Genomic DNA, 25,723 nt, shown 5'->3' on the forward strand with positions numbered 1-25,723 from the left:
AAATTCAGGAGAAATAAAGCATGGATCACTACAAATCTGGACGCACTATTTATTTTACCATAGTGCTCCTAGTTGTCGGATCTGGAATGTTTTAGCAGCAATGAAGAATGTTTCTTCTACCAGTGCTGAAAATTTCATTACGATTCGTTTTGTTTCAAAAAAGTTACGCGTGATGGAAGCCGCGAGATGAAAATAAATTTTGAACACCCACGTCAAAAACCCGACGTGGTCGGGTTCAGAAATCGCGAAATCGTTAAAAATTGTCAAATCAACCGTGTGTAGCGTTCTCAAACGTTTCCGTGAGATGCGTACTATAGATCGGCAGGTTCATACCAAGCGTTATAGTGGACCTAAGAATCAGAAACTGCATTTGAAGGTGTTGAGAACGATCAAGGAAAACACAGGGTAGTCGGACTATGACATTGCCAAGAAATTCAACGCCAACCGGTGCACCGTCAGCAGAATTCGTCTACGCGAAGGAATACGATCCTATCGGACCAGTAAGCAACCAAACCGGACATTGAAGCAGAATTTAGTAGCCAAAGGACGTGCCCGCAAGTTATACAAGAAGATTCCAACGAAGTTCGACGGATGCATCCTCATGGATGACGAAACGTACGTGAAGATGGATTTTGGGCAGCTTTCTGGCCAAAAATTATGTAAAGCCACTGCAGTGGTGCACTGCACTGGTCATGGTGATGTCCCCGGCAACTTTAAATTCGTTTTTGCTGATAAGTGTGCAAGAAAGTGTTTGATCTGGCAAGGTATTTGCAGCTGCGGACGAAAAATTCCGGTTTTTGTGAAAAACAAGACCATGGACTCCGAAATTTACTAGGAGGAATGCCTGAAAAACTTTTTTTTCGTACATTAGAATTCACAAAGGACTAGTTAAGTTTTCGCTAGATTTGGCAAGCTGCCACTACAGCTAGGGGGTTCTACAGTGGTATCGGGCCAATGTGTGGATTTTGTCGAAAAGGACATCAACCCACCCAACTGCCCTAAATTCCGCTCTATCGAAAAAATTTGGGCAATAGTCAAGCAGAAGATGAAGAAGAATGGTAGGACGACTCGGGAAGCAACAGAGATGAAGAGATTGTGGAACAAAATGGCCGCTGAGGTCAGCGAATAGGGTGTTCAAACTATAATGAGTGATACTCAACCAAAAGTTCGAAAATTCATCAAAACAACATCGGAATAATGTTTTTATTATTTTTTCTTAAAAGTGCAATAAAAACCCTAAATTTTGAATACACAACATTTTTATTTCGTTTACATAGCTCCGAGATAGACCCGTTTTAATGCGTCCAGATTTGTAGTGATCCATGCTTTAAGTCAGTTTTATCGAATTCAAAAGTTGATTACCATGAGGACCAATGTACCTCGTTGTGTTGAAGCAAGAGCACGAGTTTAAAAGAATATTATCCAAATATGTAATCACTAACGAGATATCTATACAGATCATCGCCTAAAGAAATTTGAATTTGGCTTTTTTCGGTTCTTGGATGTAGATCAAACAATAATTGTTTTTTAAATACCCGATGTGTCGATTAGTTTTGTTGGTCTTTTTTAAGGGAATTTGCTGTCTGTTGTTTTGTCAAATTCGTTTTTGTCCAACGGCGAGAGGTGGACAAAAACGAATTCGACCAACACAATTGACAGCAAATTCCCTTGAAAAAGACCAACAAAACTGGTCGAAACGTCGAATGTTTCAAAAACAATCGTTGTTTGATCTACATCCAAGACGGAAAAAAGCCAAATTCAAATTTCTATACATCATCCACGGTCGAAAATATAAACCTATCATCGCCTATGTTAGCTTTAATTTGCTTGATCCAGGCCATACATTTTGTGCGAAGTCTAGAAGAAGAAAATTTAGAAAAAGGAAATCATTCCCGATAAACAAAATTTATGCTCCCTTTTCAAACGACTAATAACAGCGCCGGCCACGTCCTAATAGTCAGCGGGAGGTAAATGAAAGGATGTTAGTAAAACACTTTTTTATTCAACTTTCAATTCCTCATACTCTATTTTTGCTATGAAAACCATCAATAGATATGCGAATGTTCATTCCAGTATCATAGAAAGGAGTTTTGTTAGTAAGTGTATTGAATCGTGGCTATTTTGGTGAATGGTGCAAACTGATATCTTTTCTTGCCTCCTGCGTCTATTTGCTTGTGAAACATAACCAAAGAATATCGTTACTTCACGAAACGAGACATATGAAAATTAAAAGGAGATAACTTGATTTTTTTAAATAATTCTTGTGAAATTGGCCCGTGCTGAACTAAAATTTGACATGTGATGATAATGCTTCAATATAAAATCCTTATCGTTCATTTCCACCATCTTTCAATTCTAAAAATTTTCATCCGTCTATAAAATTTTATAATCTTTAAATGTTTTTACTTGAAAGGACATCATTTTTCATCGATAAAACCAATAAGCTAATTGGCAAACACGATAAACTAATAAACCGTGGGTGAACTCTTCATAAAATTACTTCTTTAAAATTTTTTAAAAAATTTAGTTTTTCTTTTGCAGAATTGAAAGTAAAAAGTTACTGTCACATATGTCATTTTTCCTGAGTTTTTGACAATTCACGTCGTTGTTATCATGTTTAAAACACATTTAGAAGGTTTTTGTTTTTTTTTATATTGTTGGATAATTTTTGTCATATTTGAAGTCTTTGAAGTCAGGGTGGCCACAAAAACGGAAAAACCAGAAAAAAAAACCGGAAATTGGAGCTTACACCAGGGAAACCGGGAATTCAGGCCAAAAACCGGAAAAAAACAATAGGAAACCAAAAATCAGTTTTGTTTTTATGACCAGATATTCTACTAGATCAATTGCATATAAGTTGAAAAAAAAAACTCACAATTAAGAACTCTTTATGGCAAACTTGAAACTTTTTAAAAGTGGTATAATTTTTCTGTGATAGTGTTTAGTTTTAGAGTTATACACAAAACACAAATAAAAAATTAACGTTTGAATCATCTTCACGTACGGCAAAATGCTTCATACCAATAAATGTGATAGATACGAAAATTTGCGGTGATAATTGGAAACCATTTCCTATCAAACGCACTGTTAGACAGGAGATAGTTTTCCTTCAAACTCCTAACTTCCTACCTAGACACAAGGTTGCCGAAATCACAGAAAAATCTGAAATTTCACAGAATTTTTAGCAAATTTTCATCACAGAATCTGTGTCACAGAACACAGAATTCTGAAAAATTCACAGATTTCACAGAATTTTTGATTTTTGAATAGATTTCCAAAATTATGATTTTTTGGCCACTATAAAATTTAGTTTTTTTACTTTGAATTAAAAAAGTATAATAAGATTGGTAATTTCAATTGGTTTTACCCAACTTAAAATCACAGAAATTCAGAATTTTTTTTCTCAAAAACACAAATTTTTTTTCGGCAACCTTGCCTAGACAAGACTAGACTGGGAAATTTTTTTTTAAGTTTATGCTTTTTATGCTAGGATTCCTTTCAAAATTTTAGAAAGTTTAAAACAATTCAAATGAACTGATTTCTAACCTGACCCGTGGCAAAAATTTGGAGACAAAGTTAAAATTTTCGGTGAAAATTTAATCGAAATAACCGTAGAACTTTTAAGCAACGCTATAAAAAAAACTCAAGAGCTTGAAAATGACAGTGTATTTTTGTTGATTGAAAAAAAAAATACTTTAAATCCTTCTTAAATGTTTAACCTCACTTAAAAGAATTTGTAATTTAAGTGAAGTTTTTTATAAAACGTTGTAATGAATGTTAAATTGTTACATTATATCAACAATCAAAATAAAACAAATTTCACATTTTTCACATTAAAACTGATCATAATTTTATTGAATTTCCTACGGCCGAGTGTGATTGAAATAAGTGAACAAAAAAAAACAATCTCTTTTTGAAATGCTAGTAACTATCGATAATTGAGCTGATTTAGAAATAATTGAAATTGTCAAATCAATCCATAGATGCTTAACATGTGAGGGTTATATGGAAGTTTTACTGCTATCCGTAAACACTTGATAAAAAAGAATAACTTAAATTGCTTAATTTTTTGTATTTGCTTCGCTGAATCTCATTTTTAACTGAATCCAACAAATCCCAGGAAAAAAAACTGAATCCAAATATGCAAATTGTGTTTTTTACCAGAATAATTAATGATATTCATAGTCTGACTTTTGAAAAAGATAGAATTGGATTTGAAAACAATCGGCCAAACATTTTCAAGATACTCAAATTAAAGGTGTTTAACCAATGATCAACTTTTCGAAAACCGCGAGTAGCTTTGATTCCTGGGAAAACTGGGGTTTTCTTATACATTGTTTATGATTCACAGTCTGTTAAAATATGAAAAGCGATATTAGAAATAGTTACATTTTTTCTATTGCATTTTTTTTTCCTTTTCCATGCATTGTTTCTCTGAAACTAGAAAAACAAGGCAAAATCTGAATCCTTGATCAAATAGATTACATTCGAAATCATTTAAGTTTGTCTGCTCAGTAATTATTTTTTTTTTTTTTTTTTTTTTTTGTTTCGATTATAGTCGTTTTACCATCCTTATGGCATTCGCAACTTTATCAACGTTACAGTTGGCGGATCGTTATTGAAAAACTTATCCGGTACAACTGTGTTCGATGTTTGCTCTTGGGCTCGAACTCGTGGACATCGGCTCAGGAGACAACAGACTTGCCAACTGAGCTATATCACAAGCCCAACAGTAATTATAAATTATTGATTTCACATCAAAACACAGTAATTTTAAATTCTTTAATGCAATACCACCAAAACAAGAGTTTAAAAACTTAATCTGAAAAATGGTTCGATTTCAGATCGGCAAAATATTTCAAAAATAAATTAAGAACAAAAAAATGCTGTTCCCTGCTTAAGTCAAAACTATTTATAGTTCCGTAGTATAAATTTAGATTTCACAGTTCGAAAAAATTTTATGTTTGTTTTTAAATCTCTTATACTTTTTAAGTCTCCTTGATTTTGCAAAACGTTTCAAAATTTGTTGAAGTGATTAAGAGGTTGCTCCAGGCAAACAGGCAAACAGGCAAAAAAATTCAAAACTTTATGATAAACCGGAACAGTTATTTTTTTAAATTTAAGCCCACAATAAGGAGGTGCAATACTATTTTGAACAATTAACTGTAATTTTTTCCACTGAAATGAAATCTACATTCTACTGCATTAAATACAAAGCTATATGAAATGCTCAAAAGTGTTTTGTTTTAAAATTTCTTTCAAAATTTTCATACATTTAGCCGAAAACTAGCAGCAACTGTTTGGTGAGCTAAATATTCGGAAAATCAATAATATGGGTAGTATTCGGTAAAAAAAAAATTGGTACAGTGTAACACTGAATCACTGATTAAGAAACAGATCTTACAGTGGATGAATCTCAATGGAAAAAATACAAATTTCTTTGTTATTTTAAAATCATTAACTTTGATCTGCTGTGACACAATCCAAAAATTTGTAAATTCAGGACTGTGGAATTTGTTGCCCATATTATTATTAACTTTAGTAAGAGAATTCAAAATTGAGATCTTATTTCCATCATTTTGCAGTGAGAATTATGAAATGGTTAGATAGAAAACAGTGTTAATTGAATTTAATTTTTGTAATTTCTTGGCTTAATCAATTTATAAATTTAAAAAAAAACTTTATTTATCTCTAGGAAATTATTTTTTTGTTAAAAACTTTTAGTAACTTAGTAAACTAGGAATATTATTAGTAGCTAGGGGTATGATGCTTTGTTCATAGACCAAAATATATTAGTTCCAAATTTTTCTTTTGACACCCTCCTCTTCGATTTAAAAAAAAAGTCCGGTAGGGAAAATACATGAAGATTAAAGAATAAATGAAAAATTTCGAAAAAAAATTGTATAATACCAAACAATTGCTAGAGCAAAGAACAAACCGTGGAAGGTGGGAATATTTTAACCGTTCTTTTTGGTTTTTTTTTTCAAATATATGATCTTAAATAGCTCTGTTCTAGATCTAGTTGTTTTTTTTTTAAAGTTTGTCAATTAATTGTTCTTTTGAATTTTTTTAAATTGCAATATTTCTAGAAAAATATCGTTACTAAACACTGCGCCTAGATATGGTTTCAAAATTTACCATTGATTTTGGGTTATTTCCATTTTGACATCGGAGGAAGGAATTTCATGTCAACAAATTTAAGAATCTGATGAAGTTGCGTACATAAACAACTTCGACAGTAACGGCTTATTTGAATTTGAATCCATAAACAATTATTATCTACATCTAAAAATGCATCTCTAATCAATGCAAAACGGTTGAGAACAACAATTTAACTAAACTAAACTGTGACGAGGGAGGTACATGATTGAACGCACCTCAGAACTTTTTTAAACATTCAGAGGCATGGATAAGGTTGCCAGAATGTTTCCAGAACGTATCCGGGCGTTTTTATCTAAAAACCTGGCTAATTCTAGACATTTGACTTAAAAAATGACGACCAAAAATCCGGACAATGTCCGGGAAAAGGTTGTCAAAACCCAGAAAATTGTTAACAAAAATCAATAGAAAGAATTAAGAAAAATGAATTCATCAAACTCATCGACGGATTTTCCAAAAAAAAACTTTCATGATTATATTTATAAAATTTAATCAAAACATCTCTTTATTTATTGAATAAAAAAACAAGTTAATTAACAAATTTAGATGATGAGCATGATTCTAAAATATCCATAAAAAATATGTTCTGAATTCATAGTAATGAGTCGTTTTTTCCAGCCTTGTTATATTTTTTGAAAATAATTTGAATATTTAAAAAATGATTTTTGTTACCAAAAACAAAACAAAACTAATTAAATGATTCGATTTTTTTTATATTTTGACTTAATCAGACAATCAAAACCTTGAACTTATGCCCGGAAAAGCCGTGAAAACCGAAAATATAAAAATCAAAAAGTTGTGGTCTCCCTGAACTTTGAAAACAAAGGGGTTAGGAGTGCATGAAACTGATTTTCGTGCAAATTTGTGTTTTGCATTTTGCATTTTGCATTTTCAACTCAAATCCGACTTTTTTGCACTGAAACTCTTTTGGCTCTGAAAAACCCATTTGTAATTTTTATCATTTGAGATTGTTATGTAGATACATTTAATAATTTTTAGTTTTGTATTTATTTAGTATTTATTCACCAAATTCATGTTTTTTAAATTATTTTTGTCTTTTTTGAGTACATTATATATTATTTTTAAATTTTTCCTATAATTGTTATGCTGTTTTTTAACGTTTAACCCTTTAATGCATGACTTTTTTTAAATGAGAATTCCAGTTATTGATTCAGTGAAATAGTAACATTTTAATTCGAATAAGAAAACTCAATAGGTTTGAAGTTGTTATTTTGAGTATTATAAAAGTTATGGTCCATCAAAGTTGAAAAATATTTTTTGAAATTCTTAGTTACTTTCAATACGGTTTTGCCGATTCCGTCAAAATCTTGTGTATTGGGTGCAGGAAGGTGTTTGTGATTGATTGAGATTAAAAAAATGGTTAGAATTTGCAAATCTGAAGAAATATCAGCGATTTTCGAAAAACTACTTTTTTCAAAAAAAATTAATAAATTCTATTTTTGCATTTTTTCCGCATACTTTGTTCGATATCTCAATCATACATTAAAATATCGTTATAAAAATACCATAAGCTTAATTCTTTTAATCTCAAGAATATTTTTTTTGAACACATCACTCAAAAATATCCATGCGTATCCGAGATATTTGGATTTTGATTAGTGTTGTTTTAAAACAACACTATGCATTAAAGGGTCAAAATCGTAAAAACCCAATAATTATATTTGTATATCTAAATTTTATGTTTTTGATAAATTTTTTGTACATGTTTATAACATTGATAACAGAGGTTTTTGAATAATTTTATTTATTTTTTTCATGCCTTGTGCAGAATTTGAGCTAAAAAGAACATGTGTTTGAAGTGCCCTAATGAGGTCAGTCATTTCTGAATTTTAGCAAAAGCCTTGGCTACATGTTATCAGCAAAATGCATTACTGAAAATAAACCAAATATCATTATCGCCTGATTTGTTTTTTTTTTCATTTAATTCGCTAAGCTTCCAGGTTACCGAAAGTTATCTAACTTGAGCTGGCGCTCAACAGTCCTCGTAGGAAATCTAAAACCATCCCATTCATACATTGTTGCACGCGTGATGCGTAATTGGCGAGACGACCTTTCCAATTCATTCACGCGGCCGCCTAGACACTCAATTCCTAAACCTCAAACGATGATACATTGGCCCACCCACCCACGCATCCTCCTGACACAGCTGAAGTTGCTGAAAAATTAAAACCAAAATGCAACCGACAGAAGATCACCGGGGCAGAAAAAAAATGATAATCGAAACATCCGGCCATTAGAGTCCGGACACTTGAGTAAGATTAATTTGCTACGTTTATTTGAGATGACGAGGATCGACCCCATGAAAGATGATAATTTAAAATTTTGAGGGGGTTTCTCGCTCGATTTCAAACCAATTCATGTAGAAATTCTGTGTTTGTTTGTGTTTGACAGTTTGATACAGTTTTTTTTGTAATTTTTTTACGTAATTTATCGACGCCCCCCGTCAAGTGACCGTTCCCTTGAGTGACCGGGCACGAGACGAAATCTCGCAAAAAGTGCAAAATTACAATCTGTTGTCATTATGATTGAAGCGCATCAGCTTGAACTGGACGTGTCGCCAGTCAGTCGTTTTGTTGATACGGTCGACTTTAATCTTCCACGACATTTGTCGGTTGTAATTATTGTTCGTTCCAGTTTTTTTCACTTTGAGCGGAAGTCTTCTGGTGTTTCAAGGGTGATTGATTGGTGAATTTGTTTCAGTTATTTTTCCTATATTGGTTATGAATCGATTGGGATTGGGCAATCTAAGTCCCATTTTGGTGACCTTTGAACACGAAAGCCGATGTTTTGGTACGTCATTGAAGGTGGAATGCGGATGATTGTGACCGAATTGAAGTTTCCGCAGTATAATCGTACACACCTCTGACCCAAAATTGCCACCCACTCAATCTTGTGTTATCTTGAAATTGATGTTTTTTTTTTGTTTTTCGTCAGACTGAAGCCAACATTTTGAACTAACCATTATCAAAATTGAATTGAAAAAAATTTTTTAAGAACGCTCAAGTTTTTTTCCTAGCAAAATTTTGATCACCCCTAGTTCGCAATCCCAAAGATCGATTAATCGAGAAAAGATCAAACCTTTCCGCTTTGATCAACAGGAGAAATTCCTCGAAAATTGCTATCTCGTTTCGAGGTCGCCTGATCTCGGAGACTTCCTACATAGAAAATCACTCGTTCCAAGAAAAACAAATCCAAAAATGATGGAATGTTTGGCCCCCAAAAAGCCAATTTATTCGCCTCCGGAAAACAAAATGTGCCGGCAAATGTCTGTCGAAGGAGAGGAATCCAGAAAGATGGAACCCCATCATCGCAAAATTTTCAGATTCGATGGTGGAGGTCAGCTAGTCAGGAGAAATTCGGGTCATAAAAAAGGCAAAATTACTACGAAAGTTACGGGAAAAGGAAATTTCGCGCCAAATTTCGATCGGCTGGCCGAATTTGCAGGGTTCACCCAAACAAATTGAGTAAGTGCATTTGGATGCCGAAGAAATTCCCAATAAATGTTGTTTATTTGTCTCTTCCTTCCACCATTTCTTGTGTACCGTTGATGAGTTTTGTTTAAGTTAGAATGGGCAGTAAATTCACTGAAGCCAGACGTTGCTGTTTGGATAATTATAATGTGTGGAGTTGCCTTCGGATTTGATTGGGAAATTTTCAATACGGAGTGTTTAAATTTGCAGAAGTTTTCTTGTTTTCTACGAATACGCATTATCTTGAAACAATTTCCAAGAGTAGCTTTATTTAAAAAAAAAAAAAATTTCGATAAGAACCCATCATTGTTAATGAAATTTCACCTTCATATAAAAATTGGATGATTTGCGTTTATTTTTTTTTAATTTTAAACTTACCGACTAAGAATGACATGAGCATCCCAAGGTGGGATGAAACAGGCACCCTTCTTTTAAAGGTTGGATTCATTGTGGTAAGTATTTGAATAAATTGTTTGTTAATTTTTAATATTTTTTTCTATATTTTGTTAATTTTTTTTTAATTTTTTTCATTTCTGACATTTTTGTATTTTTTGTAATTTTTGTAATTTTTAATTTTTGTAATTTTTGCTATTTTTGTAATTTTTGTCATTTTTGAATTTTTTGTCTTTTTTCTAATTTTTGTCATTTTTGTCATTTTTGTCATTTTTGTCATTTTTGTCATTTTTGTCATTTTTGTCATTTTTGTCATTTTTGTCATTTTTGTCATTTTTGTCATTTTTGTCATTTTTGTCATTTTTGTCATTTTTGTCATTTTTGTCATTTTTGTCATTTTTGTCATTTTTGTCATTTTTGTCATTTTTGTCATTTTTGTCATTTTTGTCATTTTTGTCATTTTTGTCATTTTTGTCATTTTTGTCATTTTTGTCATTTTTGTCATTTTTGTCATTTTTGTCATTTTTGTCATTTTTGTCATTTTTGTCATTTTTGTCATTTTTGTCATTTTTGTCATTTTTGTCATTTTTGTCATTTTTGTCATTTTTGTCATTTTTGTCATTTTTGTCATTTTTGTCATTTTTGTCATTTTTGTCATTTTTGTCATTTTTGTCATTTTTGTCATTTTTGTCATTTTTGTCATTTTTGTCATTTTTGTCATTTTTGTCATTTTTGTCATTTTTGTCATTTTTATCATTTTTGTCATTTTTGTCATTTTTGTCATTTTTGTCATTTTTGTCATTTTTGTCTTTTTTGTCATTTTTGTCATTTTTTGTCATTTTTGTCAATTTTGTAATTTTTGTAATTTTTGTAATTTTTGTAATTTTTGTAATTTTTGTAATTTTTGTATTTTTTGTAATTTTTTTAATTTTTGTAATTTTTGTACTTTTTGTAATTTTTGTAATTTTTGTAATTTTTGTGAATTTTGTAATTTTTGTAATTTTTGTAATTTTTGTAATTTTTGTAATTTTTGTAATTTTTGTAATTTTTGTAATTTTTGTAATTTTTGTAATTTTTGTAATTTTTGTAATTTTTGTAATTTTTGTAATTTTTGTTATTTTTGTAATTTTTGTAATTTTTGTAATTTTTGTAATTTTTGTAATTTTTGTAATTTTTGTAATTTTTGTAATTTTTGTAATTTTTGTGATTTTTAATTTTTGTAATTTTTGTGATTTTTGTAATTTTTGTAATTTTTGTAGTTTTTGTAATTTATGTAATTTTTGTAATTTTTGTAATTGTTTTTGCTTTTGTGATTTTTGTACTTTTTGAAATTTTTGTTATAGTTTTGTTATTTTTATAATATTTGTTTTTTTGTAAGTTTTGTAGTTTTTGTAGTTTATGTAATTTTTTTTGTAAATTTTTCAAATTTTTGTAATTTTCGTAAATTTTGTTTTTTTTTGTAATTTTTGATTTTTTTCTAATTTCTGTAATTTTTCAAATTTTTTTAATTTTTGTTATTTTTGTAAGTTTTGTAATTTTTTGTTATTTTTGTAATTTTCGCAATTTTTGTTTTAATAGTTGTTATTTTTGTAATTTTTGTAATTTTTGTAATTTTTGTAAATTTTGTAATTTTTGTAAATTTTGTAATTTTTGTAATTTTTAAAATTTTTGGTTATTTTTGCAATTCTTGTCATTTTTGTGATTTTTGAAATTTTTGAAATTTTTATCATTTTTGTCATTTCTAAATCTTTTGTAATTTTTGTATTTTTTTTTTGTAATTTTTGTAGCTTTTGTAATTTTTGTTATTTTTGAAACTTATGTAATTTTGTAATTTTTAATATTTTAGTAATTTTGTTAATTTTTGTAATTTTTGTCATTTTTGTCATTTTTGTCATTTTTGTCATTTTTGTCATTTTTTTTTATATTTGTAATTTTTTTTATTTTTTGTTATTTTTTTATTTTTGGAATTTTTGTAATTTTGGTGATTTTTATTATTTTTGTCATTTTTGTTATTTGTTTAATTTTTTGTAATTTTTGTAATTTTTGTTATTTTTGTAATTTTTGTAATTTTTGTAATTTTTGTAATTTTTGTCATTTTTGTTATTTTTGTAATTTTTGTTATTTTTGTAATTTTTGTTATTTTTGTAATTTTTGTAATTTTTGTAATTTTTGTATTTTTTGTAATTTTTATAATTTTTGTAATTTTTGTAATTTTTGTCATTTTTGAAATTTTTGTATTTTTTGTTATTTTTGAAATTTTTTGTAATTTTTGAAATTTTTTATATTTTTGTAATTTTTGTATATTTTGTTTTTTTGTCATTTTTGTAATTTTTTTCATTTTTGTAATTTTTGTAATTTTTTTATTTTTGTAATTTTTTTAATTTTTGTAATTTTTGTAATTTTTGTAATTTTTGTAATTTTTGTAATTTTTGAAATTTTTGAAATTTTTTTAATTTAAGTTATTTTTGTAATTTTTGTAATATTTGTTATTTTTGTAATTTTTGTAATTTTTGTCATTTTTGAATATTTTGTCATTTTTGTCATTTTTGAAATTTTTGTCATTTTTGTAATTTTTGAAATTTTTGTATTTTTATTAAATTTTTGTCATTTTTGTATCTTTTGTTATTTATGTAATTTTTGTAACTTTTGTAATTTTTAATTTTTGTTATTTTTGTAATTTTGGTAATTTTTGTAATTTTGGTAATTTGTGTAATTTTTGTCATTTTTGTTATTTTTGTTATTTTTGTAATTTTTTTAATTTTTGTTATTGTTGTAATATTTGTTATTTTTTAATTTTTTTTTAATTTTTGGAATTTTCATATTTTTTGTAATTTTTGTAATTTTGTGTTATTTTTGTAATTTTGTTTAATTTTTGTAATTTTTGTTATTTTTGTAATTCTTTTAAATTTTGTAATTTTTTGTAACTTTTGTAATTTTTGAAATTTTTGTAATTTTTGTCATTTTTCGTAATTTTTGTAATGTTTGTAATTTTTGTTATTTTTGTAATTTTTGAAATTTTTTTTATTTTTCTCATTTTTTTCTTTTTTGTCTTTTTTTGTCATTTTTGTCATTTTTGTCATTTTGTCATTTTTGTCATTTTTGTCATTTTTGTCATTTTTGTCATTTTTGTCATTTTTGTCATTTTTGTCATTTTTGTCATTTTTGTCATTTTTGTCATTTTTGTCATTTTTGTCATTTTTGTCATTTTTGTCATTTTTGTCATTTTTGTCATTTTTGTCATTTTTGTCATTTTTGTCATTTTTGTCATTTTAGTCATTTTTGTCATTTTAGTCATTTTTGTCATTTTTGTCATTTTTGTCATTTTTGTCATTTTTGTCATTTTTGTCATTTTTGTCATTTTTGTCATTTTTGTCATTTTTGTCATTTTTGTCATTTTTGTCATTTTTGTCATTTTTGTCATTTTTGTCATTTTTGTCATTTTTGTCATTTTTGTCATTTTTGTCATTTTTGTCATTTTTGTCATTTTTGTCATTTTTGTCATTTTTGTCATTTTTGTCATTTTTGTCATTTTTGTCATTTTTGTCATTTTTGTCATTTTTGTCATTTTTGTCATTTTTGTCATTTTTGTCATTTTTGTCATTTTTGTCATTTTTGTCTTTTTGTCATTTTTGTCATTTTTGTCATTTTTGTCATTTTTGTCATTTTTGTCATTTTTGTCATTTTTGTCATTTTTGTCATTTTTGTCATTTTTGTCATTTTTGTCAGTTTTGTCATTTTTGTCATTTTTGTCATTTTGTGTCATTTTTGTCATTTATGTCATTTTTGTCATTTTTGTCATTTTTGTCATTTTTGTCATTTTTGTCATTTTTGTCATTTTTGTCATTTTTGTCATTTTTGTCATTTTTGTCATTTTTGTCATTTTTGCCATTTTTGTCATTTTTTTCATTTATTTCACTTTTGTCATTTTTGTCATTTTTGTCATTTTTGTCATTTTTGTCATTTTTGTCATTTTTGTCATTTTTGTCATTTTTGTCATTTTTGTCATTTTTGTGATTTCTGCCTTTTTTGATGTTATTATTGACATTCTTTTTTTTTGTTTTCTCGCATGACTTAAAATTTAAAAAATCACAGGATCGATCGATTCTGGAAAAATTCTTTCCATTTCAACCTAATAGTCAATGAATCTGTCGTCCATCTACTTGCGTTATGTTTGCTAAATATATGTTCCAATCTAATTAGAGGAGCACGCTCTCGCTTTTTGTACCAACAAGAGAGATGGCTCATTTGTATCCCCATAAAATGCCACTTAAGCTCGTAACTCAGCATGAACTAAGTATCTCTTGGCAGCGCTCTTCTACTACTCATGGTTGCAGATCAATTACTGACAGCGCATAGAAAAACTGCTGAACTATAAAGTTGAATCGACATTTCAGAAGGGGTAACGAAGCATTTTATGTCTTTAATGAAAAAAAAAAAAAACAAAATCAATTAATGAAACTTGCTTCTTTCTATTTAAGTTTGAATTACATTTCATAACTGAATATTTCACAACTTGATGATAAAAAAGAAACAAATATTTGGTATGTGATGGCAATGCTTCTAATAAATTCTACCCGCTTAATTTCACCAGCTTCAAAATCTTTTAACCTTCTATAAAATTTCAAGTTCTTACTAAAAAGGATTTCACTTCACCCAGATAAAGCCGACAAATGAAGTTACAAACGAAAATTAGGGTAATTCTCTTCATATAACTTCAGAATAACGTTTAAGATTCGAGAGACTATCTTAAACCAAAATCGAGAACTTCACCCAACAAGTCGGACCTGTACCTGTATAACCACGAATAAACAGAGACGAAAGTTGAAAAAATAAACATTGGCATACGGACGAGGAGCTCTGCTGAGTGTGAGGGCAGCGTTGTGCGAGTTCAGTGGCAAGGTGCTGAAAAATAGGTGATCTAGAGAAAATAGAAACTGGGAACAGCAGTTTGTTTGTTTCGAAGAAGGTCAGAAATTTTGCAGGGCAATGAGCACAGAGAGAAAAAACAGAGGAGAAGTGCTAAGTTAGTCTGTAAGAAGAAGGATGCAGAGGTTTTGCGGTTTCGGTAGGTCCAGATAGAAACCATCGGGCGTATCGATTGTCGAACTTATTTTGTTGCCTATCAAGCTATCCTATAGCCAAAACAAAATAAATCTCGTAGCACTGGGGAACGGCCATGGACAGAAATATGTTTCAGTGTATTTTTGGTAACCCAAAACCAATCGGTTTATAGAACTTGAAAATATCGAAAAAAAATCGCAGCAACAGGAAATTGGTGGCGTGATCCGTTGTTTTATTTTGGACAAATCAGAATCCGCAAAAGAAGAAGAATTTCATACGGATATGGGCCACCAAGCTTCCCTCATATCCGCAGCGTATAAAGCCGTAAGAAGTCGTCTTTATCTTCCTTCAGACGTGCCGCTCTTGATATCGGCCTTACGAACATTTTTCGGTCGACCTGAGCTTGTCATCAAATCGCCGCTGAATAAAATCCATCAAGTATTTCCGTCAAAATGGGATCGCCTAGACAAAACAGAGGGAGTATTTTGCAGACCCGATTTCTGTACAGGAACTAGTCGAAAAGCTTCCTGTCCCATGGCAAACCTAGGTTTGCTTACGAAATTCAACACCAGTTCGTTATGTTGAAAACGTTTGGCTAAATTCATGTCCGTATTGATGACCATGGCCAGTAGACCCTCCTTCAAAAGTCGGAGCTTTGGAAACATTACTCGATCGGGCTCGAAAAAACGTAGGCCGAAAGAAAAGGGATTATTGCACACCCACGCACCCGGATAGGATCCACCAGAAGTGACGGATGTTACTTTGCAAGTTCACCATCAACCAAGTAAGCCTGGCTTCTGTTGCGGATGAGAGGAACACCGGGTAGCTGTGTGCCCATAATTTAAAGCAGCCAGCGTGGACAATCGTTGTCAATTGGTCGAGCTAAAGAAACTATGCAGAACTTGCTTGAATAGTCACGAAAAGTGGCCTTGCCAGTCCTGGACAGGATGCGGAGTCGAAGGATGTCGCCATAAACACCACACACTTCTGCATCCATCAGCCAACAACAACTAGAATATCAGTTTTTCCGCTAGTCCTCGTAAGCATGGTTGTCCATTTCTCCCCGAGCGGCTTGAAAAATGCAACTCAGTGAACTTTTCGTTCTGAAACACTTGCCCTGCTCTGTTAAGACGCCGGGCGTACACCCAATCAAAGAGCAGAGAACGCTTCGCCAGGGTGAGAGCAAGAGAAAAAAATCATCACATTAAGTGTAGGGGAGCAGCGCTAAAGCAACTCAGTAGGCTTGGTTCTTTCGCAACAAGAAAAAGAAGAAGAAGAAGCAATATCGTTTCGTGCTGTTTGTTTGCCTACTGTGGTAGCAAGAGAAGGAAAAATGCACTTCAGTTGTGTGTTCCGGGATTTCTCCTGCTCACACAGTAGTGTTGCTATTGGGGCACCGGTTTTGCTCGGCACATGGCTTCGGCTGTACTCGGAAACGAGTGTAGAGCATTTCGGAATGAAGTGTGGTGCTCTACAAATCGTAGAAGATAACGGTGCGATTTACACAGCGCACTGTCGAATTTGAGAAATGCGGACCAACCATGCTCGTAAGGTTTGAATAGGACACTTCATCGATGAGGGCTCGTCTTACACCCTTCCAGAAGAATCCTTCACCAATCAACTGGACGTGGATGGCCCTAAGCAGCCGTTTACTCTGTAGTGGATTGGGAATGTAATCCGGTAGGAACATTAGTCGTAGCTAGTGGAACTGAATAATTCCGCAAAAAAGTACTTATTGAACTCACACTGTTCGTCGTCCAATGATCCCTTCGCAAACTTAAAAAAACATCGTGAGCTGTCGCGCCGCTTTCCTCACCTTCGTGGTCTTCCGATAGAAGGTTTTGAACTCGTACAGCCACTATTACTGATAGGTGTGGACAATTTACGACTTCGTGTACCACGATGCTCCGTAAAGGCGGTCCAAAAGATCCGATCGGGGCGAAGGGCAGATTGGGTTCCGACCACGCTAGCCGTCATAAATCTACACCAGAATACAGACCAGAATACAGTTTGGGTGTAACGATTTCGAACAGTATTCTTAAAACCAAAGAAACCAGACGGGCTAGGCAACTCCTACAAAAAACAACACGATGATTGGAATCCTTTGGAAGTCTAACGACCTGATTCTTCCTGACAGCTATCCCATGGCTTCCCGTAGGGAAAAATGCTTGAACAGAAGATATGCACGGAACCCACAACTGTTCGTGAGCAGATTGCCGAATACATGCGTAAGGGGTGTATGCGCATCAGGCCGCATTGGAAGAGCTGAAGTTCGGAACGTGTAATGTATCTCCCTCTGGGCGTCGTGACCAATGCTAAGAAGCCAGGAAAATCTGAGATGCGGCAGCCAAGGTCGGTGGAACATCTTTCAACTCGAACCTTCTCAAGGAGCCAGACCTCTAAACCCCATTTCTCCAGGTTCTCTACCAGTTCTGCCAGTTCCTAGTGGCAGTGTGTGGTGATTTGATGGAAACGTTCCATCAAATCAAGATTCGATGGAAACGTTTCATCAAATCGAGATTCGATTTCCCGACTTCCAATCTCAACGGTTTCTCTGCCGTGAGCATCCAACGGGGAAACGAAAGTCTTCATCATGGATATGGCAATATTTGAGTCTACCTGTTCCCCTGCTCCAGCCCTTCTCATTAAAAATCTCAATCCCCGAGAGCTCGCTTCAGAGTATCGTCGCGCAGCTGCAGCCATTGCAAACAACACCTCCGTAGATGACTACTTGGGCAGTTTCCTGTCAATTGACGAAGCGCTGGAAGTCGTTAAAGAGATAAAGTTGGTGCATTCCAAGGGCTGTTTCACGCTACGACGTTTCTTGTCTAATGAAGCGGAAGTTTTGCGAGGAATCGCTGAGTTTGCTGAGGTCAAAGAAAAGGTTCCCACTCTGGAAAGTGGGGAGAAATCAGAATCGGTGCTGGGAATCAAGTGGCTGCCGAAAGACGACTTATTCATCTACTTATCTGCACTTCGAGATGACCTCGAACAAATCCTTAACGAGCAGCACATTCCAACTAAACGCGAGGTCCTCAAGGGAGGAATCCAGTGATTTTTGAAATGAATTTTCCGCTTCGCAGCGAAATAAATCCGGAGCGAAAATGCGAAATAGCAGTTGAAACAAAAATTGCAGCCGGAGTCGCCGAAGTGAACGCGACCTTCGAGTGAGTTCCTTGTGATTCATCCGAAAGCTCCGAGAGCGGAAGAAACGCCCCTCGGACATCGTACCAGAGCACGATGCCCGAAGGGTGCATACATAGGATGGGATTCGGATCCGAGCTGCGCTGTAACAGTTTTTCGTCGTTTTTTCTATACTTTTCTGCAGAGCCCATTGAAAATAATTGTCATCGTTTGAATTTAATTATAAATGAATATGAAAAATTTTCAAAATGATGACAGTTAATTAAATGAAAATTAAATCTTTTGAAAATTTTAACAGAGTGCATTTAAGTTATTTTTTAAAAGATTTAAAAAAAGATAGAAGATGATTGTATTTCAACGACACTCTATAGTTGCAATAAATTTATGTTTATAAAATAATGAAATTTCAAAAATGTTTTTCTAGGAACTTTGCAATAAAAAGTTCAACAGTAAACTTTGTTTGATTTGTCATTTTGAAAATGTTTTCTACATTATTATACTTACAGATTTTCTCTGAATTTATCCTTTCTAATTATTGTATACGTTTATTGAAGAAGGAGTTTCGGATTTCAGCATTTTAAAAGCAAGTAGGAAAAAAGGAAGGAAAATTTAAAAGATTTTTTTTTTTAATTTATTTTTTATTTCAATGGTACAAAATGAAATACAATCAAAACATGAACATATCCATTGCCGGGACATAAAAAAGGTATTTCGGATTTGAAACGAACGAATTTTGCAGATTCGTTGTAGAATTAACTGGATTTATTCAAAAAGAAATTTTATGAATGTTCTAATATATTCTATAAAAAATCATAGATTTTACAATTATGAAAATAATTCATGTGTATGTAAAATTCATCTGAAAATGGACAAAACTTGAATAAAGTATGAACACAAAAAAAAAATATACATCCCAACATTTATCAATAATGAAAATCGCAAAAAAAGGTAAATCCAGCAATTTGACTGCATAAAATACATAAGGTTATTTTAAAAATCAAAATTTAGATTCAGATGGATCTCAGATTCAATTTTCATAAAATTTAGATTCAGATTTCAGATTTGGATTCCAAATTCAGATGAATTTCAGATTCAATGTTCACACTTTAAACTTATATTCAGATTTCAGATTTAGATTTGAGATTCAGTTTCAGATTTCATATTCAGATTTCAGACTAAGATTTCAGATTCAGGTTTCAGATTCAGATTTCAGATTCAGATTTCAGATTCAGATTTCAGATTCAGATTTCAGATTCAGATTTCAGATTCAGATTTCAGATTCAGATTTCAGATTCAGATTTCAGATTCAGATTTCAGATTCAGATTTCAGATCCAGATTTCAGATTCAGATTTCAGATTCAGATTTCAGATTTCAGATTCAGATTTCATTCGATTTTGGCAACATAAAATTCCGGGCGTGTTGCCAAAATCGAACGGGGTCTGTATTTTGAAATGTTTGATTATATTAATTTTTTGGATTAAATAATCCAAATTACAGAATCAAAACATGTTATTTGAATAACATAATTCAAATTTTTTATGGGGTTTTGCAAAATTGATCGTAGGAAAATAGTTCAATTTTTTGTATTTCAATTTTTCATTGCATGATACTGCTGATTTTAAACGAATAGTTAATTTTTTTCAGAATGTATTGGTTATTGGTTATTCAGACTATTAAATACAAAACTCTTCAAAACTCTTATTTCAGAATTCAATTTTAAATTCAAAACGTGTTATTCAATTTACAATATAATAATTAAAGTTTTTGTTTACTTACATTCATATTCCGATCCTTTTTTTTTTCAAATACTTCACATTATCACAAATCACTTCATCACATATGTAAGTAAAGCTTATGAACACTGATACATGAAACAGTAGTCAATTCCACATACGCACGACGCTATAGAAAAAGTACCGCCACGTCCGCACAGCATCGAAGCACGGGTGAAACTGAATGTCTTCGCAAGCAATATCAACAACACCAGCCGCCACGCTACTGAACCAAGTGAACGGACCGTGAGCCAACACACTGAAATGCGATTGCGTACATTCGAAAGAAACAAGAAATTTTAAGCTGTGTGGGTGCGTGAAGTTGGACTTCTACAGAAAAAGACCGAAAATATTCTAAGTTCGGAATCTCAAAGCCGCTGCGCCTTCGGAAAACCACCCATTTATTCATTTGGAGGCGGAATCGATGAACGGGAATGAATTTTTTCTTGCCGGGAATGAGCATGTTTGACACCCTTTGGTTTCATCTCGTTCTTCTTAGTACATGGCAAAATTCTCATGCAGGGTATCCGGGCCCGTGGAACGCAGTGGGACGAAAATATTCCGCAGTATCTCTACGTGCGAGAATGGACGAATCTGTTCCCAGACCTAGAACGAGTGCGAATTCGCCGATGTTACTTTCCGTCTTCATTCCTAAAAATACTCGAGAACCTGCAAAAACATGCCTTTGTAGACGTGAGTGAGGCCGCATTCTCCAGCGTGGCCTTATTTCGTTTGGAGATTAATGGAGTGATTTAAATTGCTTTCGATGGATCCACAACTATGGTTGCTCCGCTCAAGACTGTCTCAATTCCTCGACTCGAACTGAAAACAGTCGTTCTAGGAACACGTCTCCTTAATTCGATATAAAGTCAACACACCTCTCGCATTGGCCACCGAAACATGTGGAGTGACGCAGGAGTCTGCCTAGCGTAATTCGTTCCAAAATCACTGAAAATACCACCAATTTGTTTCGGTACGAGTCAGTGAATTTCTAACGTTAATCGATCCCAGAGACTGGAGACGGGTACCTGCAAAAATGAATGTGGCCTATCAAGTAACTAAGTGAAAAGAAGGACCACAACTATCGTTGGAGAATCCATGGTTCCGGGCACCAGAACTCCTCTCCACGGACCCGAACAATGTTGGTCAAAAGCGCGCCTGAAGACCTTACAACTTAAACCTTGGGCACTTCTCTCCACATCCAGGAATCATCGACACTACTCGCTTCGATTCCTGGACTAAATTGCTTCGAACCACGGCATTCACGTTTCGTTATATTGACAGCTTCAAACGGGACCAAGCTGGCGATCAAATAGAGCTCGGCTGCTCATCCAGATAGAGTTCGAACGTGCAGAACGCCTGTTTTGTGGAATCGCTCAAGTGGAATCGTATCCCGAGGAGACTGCGCATCTTTCCGAAATACAAGGCCCCCCCTGAAAGTCGTCACGGTGTCGTCTGTAAGTCCAGCTCAATCTACAAGTATTGGCCTTTCCAGGATGAATGTGGTCTTTTGCGAATGCGCCACCTGCACCATTCGCACCGACAGAAGCTTTATTACGTTTCTGATCGTCGACAGGTACCATCGTCGTTTCCGACACGCCAATCGGGAAACCATCGTCAACGAGATCCGAAAACGTTTCGAGATTCCCAAGTGCACCGGCTATGGCACCACTTTCGAAGTTCCGACTGACAGTATTCGTGTGCCCTTTCACATCGGTAGTCTTGGACTATTCCGGGCCAGTTATCGTAAAGGTGGGCCGACGCAATGAAAAACGCTGGGTAGCCCTCTCCACGTGCCTGACTATCCGTGCTGTACATTTAAAAGTGGTCCAATCACTAAGGGTCTGCCGAATGATTTCTAGACGGACAACGCTACTTACTTCAAAGGTGCCAGCAACATTCTGAAGGAGGAGATTGCTGCTAAGACCAACGCCTTTGCTCTCACGTTTGCCAGCGCCAAAACTAGCTGGGAGTAGATATATTAAAACTTCCACTCCGTACATGGACGGGGCATGGGGGAGGCTGATCTGCTCAGTCAAAGTAGTGAGCAGTGCTATCTTAGAAATATCTTGAAAACCGGACGATGAAACGTTGGAAACCATCCTCTACGAAGCCGAACCTACGGTCAACAGTCGACCGTTGGAGTTGGCCAACCAAGAAGCGTTGACCCCAAAACATTTGGTTGTCCAACTGGAGCGGAGATTCTGGCTGAAAACTGGCGCAGTATATAACCGATCGAATCTGGACGAGGTGGCTGAAGGAATATTTGCCCATGATCTCTCGTAGGATGTTTGAGGAAACCAAGGATCTGGAAGACGGTGATCTGGTCATGATGCCTTACGATGCGATACGGAACCAGTGGATTCGAAGTAGAGTGGAGCAAGCAATTACGGGACGTGACCGTAGAGTAAGAGAGGCCGTAGTGCGGACAACTTCGGGTACCGTTAGGAAGGCAGCGTCGAAATTAGCTGAAGACGTCGTCGAAAAGTGTGAACCTGAGACAGTGGTTCCAGATTTGCACCAATGTTCACGGATACCCCGATACCCCGATTGTCGCAACACTGCTCGACGCGACGCTGCATCAGCTGACAGAATTCACTTTTGCATAGAGAACTGTCACGAGTGAAGGGTCATGTGCTTAACTGAGAGAGCAAAAATAGAAAAATATGGACAAGAATAGTTTGAGCAATCGAACAGAAAGAAAAACCTTTAATTAGAAACCTGTCGAAAGCTAGCTTCTGTCGAAGTCTAGAGTATCTACTCTTATTATTATTGTGTAGGATATTCAATACAGAGGCGAAGATGATGTTGAGGTTCTCCCCTTGATGATAAGGCATACTCTAAGAAATCAAGTGTGTGTTTATTGGAACGACTTAGCGTATAAAACTTAATACTAAAACACACGATTGGGCAATTCGCGTATTGACGCAAACCTGCGTTGAATAACTCATTTCAGCAGGTTTGAGCCCAGACACGTCTGGAAGGAAGAAAGAGTTAGTGAAGGGGGGGTACTCTTAAGTTTCAGACTTGCGGAAAGCCAGTGCGCCAGATACCAGCTTAAAGGTGGCAGCCAGTGCAAATATTTGCGGCTAGCAAATGCCGCGTCTTTCAGCCAGAGGAGCCAATTTCAGCCATAGGAGCCAGAGAAATCAATCTTCATTTTCCACGGCAGGAAGGAAGAATTTCAATATTCGAAATCAAGATTGGCCAGCGCAGAGGTCTAAAGGTCCAGAGAGAAGTTTGGATGCAGCTTATAACCGAGAGGGTTATTCTCGTGGTGTGGTGTTACGCTGCGGTCAAGATGCGTGTGCTCGCATTGGACTGCTGGAAGGGCATTCTGGCACTTTGGTGAAGGTTGTTTAGGCGCCGGTCAGGTTCCAGCCAAGCTGGACGACGACTTTAGCCGGAGATCGAGATTGGAATGAAATGCTCACTACAAGAGTTCATTTTGCAATATTCAGCTACGCTACCGTTAGCATGCAACTGGTAATTTCCGATGGCTGGAAGAAGTTTTTGTTGTTGCGGGAGAGCTCGACAGTCGACGATGCTATTCAACATTCTCAATTGGCGAATTGAGAGGAGGTATTGAAACCCACGATTGGGCAATTCTCGTATTGACGATTGTTGGTGGAACTAGCAATCGCTAGTGTAGAGTGTAGTTTCGTAAGGACCTTACTGAGTTAGCAATATAAGATCAGTTATGTTCCACACAGTGGAGGAATTCAATCTTAATGCATCAAAAATTCAGTGACTATTAAATATAAGACCTAAAATTTGTTTAAAAAATTTGATCACATTTCTTACACTATTTAAAACTTTTGTATAAACAATTTGTATTTTTGGCATAGATTGCTTAGTAAGAGGTCAACGAAGTTGTTCCCGTTGACGATTTTTTGTCTCCATGTAATAACCGATTAGGAATATTCGTATAAACGTTTGAACTAGCGACTTTTATTTGTCTATAGTTTTTGGCATAAAAAAGCTGGTTTAAAATAGTGTTTTATATGAATGCATGTTATATTGAATGCTAAACACTATAGTCATATATAAATAACAGTTCAATGTCAAATCTGATTTGATGAAGACAGAAACACACTGCTGGGAAATGAAAAATAATGTAGGGTACCTTCAAAAACTTACAAACAACAACTGAAACCTTCTGGAAGGAAAGAAATTCAAACGATGCAAGTGATGATGTGCATCTTCAGCTTTCTTCATAGGGGGCATCAATGATGTGGTACCGAAAGCACTCAAAGAGGCTGCTGCTGCTGGCAGTCAACTGCGAAGTTATTCATACCATATGGAATGCTCTCTGTTGTGCGTGCAGCAACATTTTGGAACAACTTTATAATTCCAAATTTAATGTGATTGTATCGTCATGTTCTTTGATTCAAAACTTACCGTGTTCTCCGGTTGATGCAGCTCGATTCATAATTGTATTTTGTTCCCATCGATTTACTTTTCTTCTGCTGATTGATCGATGCAGTCAACCATCAATGTATCAAATGCAAGCTTCATTTCTGGTTCTGGTAGACAAGATGCCTCATTTGGCTTTGCGGGAACTCTCCTTTAAAAGGCATCTTTGCGCACTTTAAATGTAAGTATTCAGTTCTTGCCTCGACTTGTTGTTGTTGTTGATCGCGGATGGATCTTGGAATTTGGTACGTTGTTTTTTTCTTCCGTTTGCCGGCTTCTGGCTTCGGCCTTATTTCTTCTTCGCTTTGCTCAAGTAACCTCCATCCAGGTGACGCACATTCAACAAACACATGACGATGACCGAGTTCTGCTACAGCACCGGTGAGTGTCACGATTGTCTAAGCGAAAGAGAGAAATCATCGAAGAAGCAGAGGGGAGAAGACCCGATTCTTCGCCGGGGTACATTACATGTTTATTGAACTTGGAAAACGCGAAACGACGGAACAAAAAAAAACTGTAAGAAAACAAACCGGTATAGTTAGGCCTGTTGCATCTTCGGCGCACACCCTTGGCTTGGCAGATGAAGGCCACTACGCACCGGGAGAACAAACAGGCGGAAAGTGCAAGCACACGCAATCAATTTTCTCCCGCAACTCGACCTCCCCCAAAGAAAATCGACCTCAAAAGGTGCAAGAGATGCTCCGAATACAGAAAGAAAAACATCCCACACCGAAGTCTCTCTATCAAATCCGGAAAGCAGCACACGATTAGCCCGATTTCGGCACGAATCGCCAACTGAATCTCCACACGCAATTTCTACAATTACTCGTTCAATTATTCACTTAATTTCACCGGGCTCAAGCATTTCGGCTTATTTGACGACCATGGGCCCAGCACTCTTCCGAAATTCGCGAACACTCTCGCGACGTCACGTTATCTTGGAGGCGGCCCGCGCGATCGGTTTCGTATCTAGAGACGTACTGATCGCTGCAGCATCTTCGCCGGAGCGACTCAGCTAAAAAGAAAAATTCTCCACTGATCCGAAAAACCCCGTCGTGAGTGGATAATTACGCGCGACCGGCAGCGACGGCTTAAGCTACGGAATGGGAAAAAATAAAAACCCCGGCGGGAGCGATTTAAGTCGTACCGCCGCCTTTGCTGAGCCGGAACCAGAGAGCGTCGTCGCCTTGGATGGTACGCAAATGTAGAAGAGAGCGTCTACAACCAGAGGGAGCGGGCGAAGAACTTTTTGGTTAATCCGACGGCGACGACGACGCGAGCAAACC

At 34.5% G+C, this 25,723-nt stretch overlaps 1 protein-coding gene across 2 annotated transcripts in view; it reads right to left on the reverse strand.

Moving 5' to 3' along the window:
• Positions 1 to 25,524, reverse strand: part of LOC129756781 (chondroitin sulfate synthase 1-like) — a 72,488-nt gene extending 46,964 nt beyond the window's left edge. The window contains exon 1 of one of the 2 annotated variants that reach the window (XM_055753790.1): positions 24,423 to 25,524. The gene's annotated coding sequence lies outside the window, so the exon portion shown is untranslated. The remainder of the gene's footprint in view (positions 1 to 24,422) is intronic. The other variant, XM_055753789.1, reaches the window with a different exon arrangement.
• Between the last annotated feature and the right edge of the window lie 199 nt (positions 25,525 to 25,723).

The sequence above is a fragment of the Uranotaenia lowii genome, chromosome 3 (genome assembly GCF_029784155.1).
Source record: "Uranotaenia lowii strain MFRU-FL chromosome 3, ASM2978415v1, whole genome shotgun sequence".
Lineage (NCBI taxonomy): Eukaryota > Metazoa > Arthropoda > Insecta > Diptera > Culicidae > Uranotaenia > Uranotaenia lowii.